Raw genomic sequence first — 7,488 nt, forward strand, 5'->3', positions numbered from 1 at the left:
AAAATAACTCACAATGAGGCCAAGCAGCTAAGAAAATCGTGTTAATGCATGCTGTTTAATGTATATTTAATTCACAACCCCTCTATGGAGCCAATCACTAAAGTTTAATGAATGTATTCATGGCATTTGAATAAAGTACCACTTTATTACAAACTCTGACTTTGTCGAGCTTCCGCAAATGAAACCCCTATGTTATCTTTCTAGAGACTGCAGCACATTTTCCAGATATGTGCACACAGAAATGTCTCTCAGGATAGCGTCAGACATTACGAACCATGGGGAAATCGGTACACAGCACTATGTCGTATTATACAGTATAGCGCTTACTTGGATGTCCCAAAAGGATGGCTACTCTGAAAGGGCTCAGTGTATTTGAAGTTGCTATGAAATCCCAGACTGAATTAGAACTCTTTATTCCTAGCAGCATTTCTGGTGAAAAATCACCTCAACAGCGAGGTAAGACCTGCTCATTGACTGATCTGTCACGCTCGCTGACAGAGAAAGACAGGGACATGTGAGAAATACAGTGGTCTTATAGAGCTTTTTTGCTTTCCAAAATGAAGGCCATTCAAACCTGTCATAGCAAAGTGCATTATTATAAGTGAAAATACATGTTATTTTGATACATTTCTTCATCATATGACTACTAGGTCATCTTCAGGTGGAATAAAATATACAACATTATTCATGGTCTTCTCAGGAAGCCCAATTCCGCTGGTGATAACCAAGATTCAGGCATTTTTAGGATAACAAGTGGCTGTCTTAAATTGGTCGTGAACAGCCTCCTTTAAAAAGCATCCCATGATGATGAAGCACTAGTGGGTTGCAGTCAAATTTATGGAAAACAGCTTTGGCCTTCATCTTAGTGATGCAAGTAGGGTTTTTTTTTTTTTAATTTAAATTATTTGTAGGAAATTAAAACCCTTGTTCAAGCAAATGTTTTAAGTGAACACAGACGAAAATGTTGGATTGACATGCACAAGATATTGAGGTGACTCATAGTTGAGTAGGAGATGTAATAATTCTCAATATAGCTGCTCCTATTGTAAAGGCCTGTTAACAACAAGGGATATAACTATAAAGTTTTAATAAACATTTTAATTTTATGAGAATAGGCAAGTTCACACCACAGCTATAGATAAAACAAAAACGCATTATAAAAACATTGACAGCCAATAAGAATCCAATCTACTTTTAGGTTTTATAATAAACTATGTTATTGTGTGTTGGTGTGGATGGTAATATTGTTATTGATACAGTTATCTTTATTAGTTATGGTCCAGGGTGTGCGTAGGGTTAGTAAATGTGCAGTTTTGCTAATTAAAACTTTTACACCTAAAGAAATTAATAGCACTTGTGATAAATTAGAAATGTCATTAAAATGATGTGCAATGCAAAGTTTACTATTTATAGTGCTTTCAGTGCTCTAGGTGCTTTACAACGCATAAACAGACAAAGACACAAATTAACTAACAATCACGCACACATGCACGTTCCACCACATAACCTGCATGTCTTTGGATTGTGTGCATTAAGTGAAACAAACTGGAAAATGTTAATCTGCTAATCTGAAATATGTTATCGAAATATATGTAAGAAGTATATAATTGCGTGTATTTACTTGACAACGATGTACTACAGAATAGTTTTCATTAGCATTTTTTTAAAAGCTTTGTGTAGACAACAGCATTGCCAAACTATCCCCGTTCACATGGATCTATGAAACATAAAAATGCTGTAATATGCCAGTAGCTGGCGATGTAATTTCATAAAGAAACTTGTGCATCCCTATAGACTGCACATGACATCACTGTTTTCACAAATTCACAGATTTTATAGTTTACAAGGAGACAATAACGGCACCGTTTTGAAAACTTGTGAAAACCTGTTTTTTTTTTGTTTTTTTTTATGTGTTTTCAGGCTCCCAAAAATGCCGTTGTGGTGTAAATAATGAATTGCCAAAATGTATAAAAAGATTTCAGTTTTTAGCTAAAAATGGTGGCCCCTTAGTTTTTTTAATTATTATTATTATTACTCACTAGCCCATTTCTCTACACCTATTACATACACAGATCACTCCAACATGTCTGCAATGCAAACTGACTTCCCTTTTATGCGGCTTTACCCATATTTGACTTATGAAATTCAAATATTTGTAAAAATTCTAATTCTTGCATTCTTGATTTTTGTTTGTTTGCTTTTGAGTTTGGCTTCCCTCGGGAAAGAGATTGATGAAATGTCTAACTAAATAAGAGCATATTTTCTAAAATGTTTTACTCCCTTGGGCAGATACGAGCTAAGGTTTAAACACCTTTTTGATGCTCCGTCTTATTTTTTGTGACTGATTTCTGAACCTTTGTTTATATTTAGCAAATTTGAATGACGCATTCCAAAGTCAAGCACATACTGTATACATCAAACAAGCACTGACGTTCAATTTGTCCAGTGCGTACGTTGCGGTCTTATATCTCTCCGGCAAAATTTCTTCTCAAAGACTCACCATGCGAGGGGATTTTGAGCTGCAGACTTACCACTGCCTTGTTTTCTTCATCTATATTTGATGAGGGAGGTGATTGTGGCAAGGGTTGATTCATGGAGCAAACTCCTTGGGGAGCACACATAGAGTCAGAGCCAATGCTGTGCTGGTCTCTACAGAAATATGATTCAATAAATGAGGAAAACCAGTTATATAAGTGGTTACTGTGCTAAATTTGGACGCAAAGTTTTCAGGATTTCTTTTAAAGGTCTTGCTCAAGCAGGAGTTGATTTACTGAGTGCTTAACTGCCATATTTAACAGATGTACTACACATTTAGTACACACATTTTAATTAAAATGTCATATTATTATTCAACAATATTAAGTTCCCTCTGGGAAATGAGCTTTATAATAAAAACCCTCACAAAATGTTGAGACTTCTAAAGGCTTCTTGCCATTTTAGCAAGTCTACATATACAAACGATGCAGTGGAAACCTACAACTGTTACCTTAAAGAGATTTTCAACCTGATTTTACCCATTACATTTAGTTTTGTTGTTATAACTTGATGTCTATAGGTTGGTTCAGTGATGTGGATATTTTTACTTTAATAAAATCAGGTAATTTAAATACAGTTTTTAGGTGACCATTTTCCCCCCAGTGTGTACCACTAAAAACATGACTCAATCATGCTGTCCAAACTATAGGAACTCAAATCATGATCATTGTATAGACATATCAGTCAATGAAAGAGAACCGCAACAATGATAGGTAGTTCAAAACAAACAAACCAAAAAGTTTGAGGGGATGTTTGCATGGTGACATGACGTTTGGCAAACCTGTTGTTTCCGCTACAATGCACCAACACAAAATAAGTATCCTCAGAGTTTCAGTCACTGCGGTGGCTCTGAACCAAACAGCCTACTTAATTATCCCTCAGATTTCTCTTGGGAAATATCATTAATACAGGCTTAATAAAAATGTCCTCAATGATTATTGTGTAAAACTGCATCGTGACTTTGAACACTATGTCCAAACTTTACTTATCAACTTATCTGGAGGGAATACTTTTCCACATTATCTTCTGGGAAAGTTGGCAGTGAAAAATTCAGGAAGTGTCTGTTTTAATTACTAAACATAGTAGACAACATCTCTGAAGCATGCGGGGCTTTTTCTGATAACCACCAGGGAAGCAGTGTGCTTATTGCCTTGAAGACCATCTAAATACATTGAACGTGCAAGTCTGCATTATTTATGGCTCTGTTAAGACCCCTAGTCACAACAGAAATACAAGTGCACATGAACATTCAGTAGTTTGCAACAACCCTTATTAGCTGCCCAGGGGAAAGAAAATACCCGAATGAGATCGAACATTTCATTGGATACTTTTAATGAAGTCTTCCACTTTTCTTTTCTGGTTCTCATCTCATCTGATGCTCATCTCAGGGATCTCAACAATGTCTCAACCTGTGCTCTGATTTCAAAGTCTGCAATCATAAGAGATTTCAGTTTCAACTCAAACATTTCTCAACGAATTCTTCCTAAAGCAAATGATCTGAGCTTGTACCCACATAGATGTCAGGACTTATGTTTAGGAGAAACTTCTGAGAGCAAGATGACAAATAAAACAAACGAGAACTCAGGAATGTCTCTTGAGCTCTGGAAGAGTAAGTTCTGAACAATAAAATAAAAAAACCTAGTGGTTTGAATTGATCATTTATAAAATTAGTACAATTGTGCGTCTTTCCTACTCTAAGAGTCAAAGTGTCACGGTTACTGAGGGAGAGGACCCAGATGCAGAATGAACAAGGGACGTTTATTGACAAATAAGACAAAGCACGATAGGAGGGAGTGGCTTTAACAGTTCAGACAGTAGGAAAGGGCATACAACAGTGGAAGCAGGCAGATGGGGTGGGGGGGGGGGGGATGACCGCCGAGGGGGGCCCTGGGTGACAACCGAGTGCAGGACTGTAGAGGAGGCTGGAAGGGACCAGACCAAAGCACCAGGAACCAAGGGCACTTGGCTATGGAGGTGAAGTCACACACGTCAGACCTCCAGGCAGGGAGAAAACAGCAGGCAAGACAGGAACAGACAGAACTCTCAAAACACTAGACAAGACTTAAGACAACAAGAACAAATAATAATAATAATAATAAAAACAAGGGCAAAAAGTCAGACAAGAATGCTATGACCTAGAAACAAGATAAAAGGGGAACTAGAGAAATAACCAAAGCTAACTAATGAAAGTAAACTAAAAAGGTAAAGAAACAAATACAAAATAAAGTTCTAGAAATAACTGGAAAGACTAACCAAGAAAATAACTCAAAGGGGAAAATAAATACTTGAAAGAAAAAGTCAAACTCACGCGAAATTAAAAATGAGATCCAAACAAAAACAAAAACTAGACTAGAATAAACAGTGAAGAGATCAACCTAAACTAATAAATACCAGACTTAATAAGAGGAAAAACTCTTATTAATATAGATCAGCTAGCAAGCTAAGCAAACACTAACTCACATACAAAACGAACCAGCAACCACATGAGGGAAATGAGCACAAGAAATAGGAAGAAAAAGCACACAAACACAAGGTGAGAACAATCAATTAATTAGCACCAAACAAGGACTAAACAAGGAGGTGTTCTAATGTAAAACAAGGTGGCAGGACGAAAGGAGCACATGGCCAACATAAACAAAGACAAAGCCATGTGGTCCTTCACAGTGAAAACAGAGAAACACTAAACAAAGACAAAATAGACACAGCGGCCAGGGCAGAACCCTGACACAAAGAGCATGACATGAGAAATGACATTGCATCATAGTCACTCCATATATTCAAGTGCGGTCTGAATAGCCTGCACACCTTCCCTTGCGATATACTGGAGAGAGATGCGCCAGACGGGCTCCACAGTTCTGGATCCCAAAATTCAATCACTCAGAATCATTACATCTGAGCTGTCAGTTTACTGGCAGCCGTATTTGTAAGACGTCACTCTTTTGGCCCCAGGGGCACAGTGAGTAAATTATGAAGCTTGGTTATTAAGAGAGGTTCCAACAACCCCCTCTGAGTTCCCATTCCTCATACCTCATGCACGCCTGGACAGGACCCCACGGATGAATTCTCTTAATTGCTCATTAAGTTTTCCAAGAGACAAATCTACTTCTAAAATATTCATTCTTCTGGTGAATCTAAGGCTACATTTACTTGCGACACTGTTCATTATAGCCCAACACTGTTCACTGTATACAGCTTTTGGATGCCTCAAAATATACTGTGTTTATTCATGTTGTGAAGGTTTTTGGCTCCACCAAGAGGACACTGTGATATCTCTGATCATTACAGTCCTGGTTTTGCTTTGAAATAGAGAGCTCATGCATTTTGGGTTTTTTTTTTTCAGATAAATATTTCCCAGGGTAGATTTATTTTGGAAAGTCAATTTCTGTACAAAAGGTCTTTGCTACAAAAAAGCTGCCAAATATTTCAACTGTTAACTCCAAGAAAAAAATAAGTTGTGCTTATAGCTGGGCATATATATATATATATATAAATATAAATATATATATATATATATATATATATATATATATATATATATATATATATATATATATATTATTATTATTTTTGGTCAACATGCAAGATATTATAATTACTCGACTGTAAAATAAAATTCTACATTTAAAAACATGCAACTTGTTGACTCCTGTCTTGATGTTACGGATGACAAATTAAAATAAATAAATAAATAAATCTGTCAATTATATTTATACTAAAGGAATACTGAATGACACGAAAAAAGTTGGTCTATACACATAATATTGCTAATGAATATACTTAAGATATGGCTAGTTTAGTAAAATAGAAGGAAAGTACATCTTTACAAATAAGTTAAATTATATAGGCCTATATATAATTTATTATATGGTGTAGAAATTAGTAGCACCATTATGGAGTTATAGTAGTTTCTAAATGAAGATATTTACTAAATAATAATAATAATAATAATAATAATGAGTAAGCTAATGCATATTTACTACAAACAGCGATTCATGTATTCACAACCAAAATTCATTCAAAGCACGATTTACAGAAGCATAACCAAATTTAGGAAAACAATTCAAAATAAATAAATATAAAGTCAATGACACAAGAACATTTGCATGTTTTAAAATGTATTTATATTTATTTTTATTCCTTTTACTACAGCGGTGCAGGCATGACATCAGAACCCAGAAAACTAATTCGCCACTCCTTCTAGATTCTCCTATGGTGTTTTATAATGGGGTTTTTCAGTTTTCATTAATACATTACCATTCTAGATAATTACATTTTCTTTTGATTGTTCATATCCTTAACCTATGTTGAGGAAATGATATTAGGCTCAAAAAATGCTAGGTGAATCTCAGAATCTCAATTTAAGAGTAGCAAGCTAGTTCAGTGCAAATAGGCTACACAGTAGTAGGCTTGCAAAGACATAATATGACATGACATGTCAAAAGACATCTCGATCCCTGTGTGATAACATTCAACTTCACATCAGTCACTCATGAATATTTAAATGACACTCGGGTCCACCTGGCCATGTGCATGCGAGGAGAGACAAGCGGTTCAGCACTGGTTTGTTATATGTGACAAAAAAACAAACATGATGGACCTGTGTGTGTGCATTCATCACATCACCTACACCCACTCAGATCAATTTGATGCTTGCAGCATATGGTAGATACAGCATGAGTTCTAGACCAGCTCACCGCTTTCAGTCACCCTCTCCATAAAGATGAGCTCATTACTGATTATGATAGTAAGCCTTTAAGACCAAGACATTACAATGGTCCAATTGAACAGTGATTCTATTTGAATAACAAATGAAATTTGCCTTGCCAAACTCCACTAACTAATAATAATGACATTACATGCTATGATGCAGTGGTTTTCTGTCTCCAGAATTATATTAAAGCAATAGCTCATCCAAAAATGAAAATTTGCTAACCCTCAGGACATCGAAGATAT

Source organism: Carassius carassius, chromosome 39, assembly GCF_963082965.1.
Source record: "Carassius carassius chromosome 39, fCarCar2.1, whole genome shotgun sequence".
Classification (NCBI taxonomy): Eukaryota; Metazoa; Chordata; class Actinopteri; order Cypriniformes; family Cyprinidae; genus Carassius; species Carassius carassius.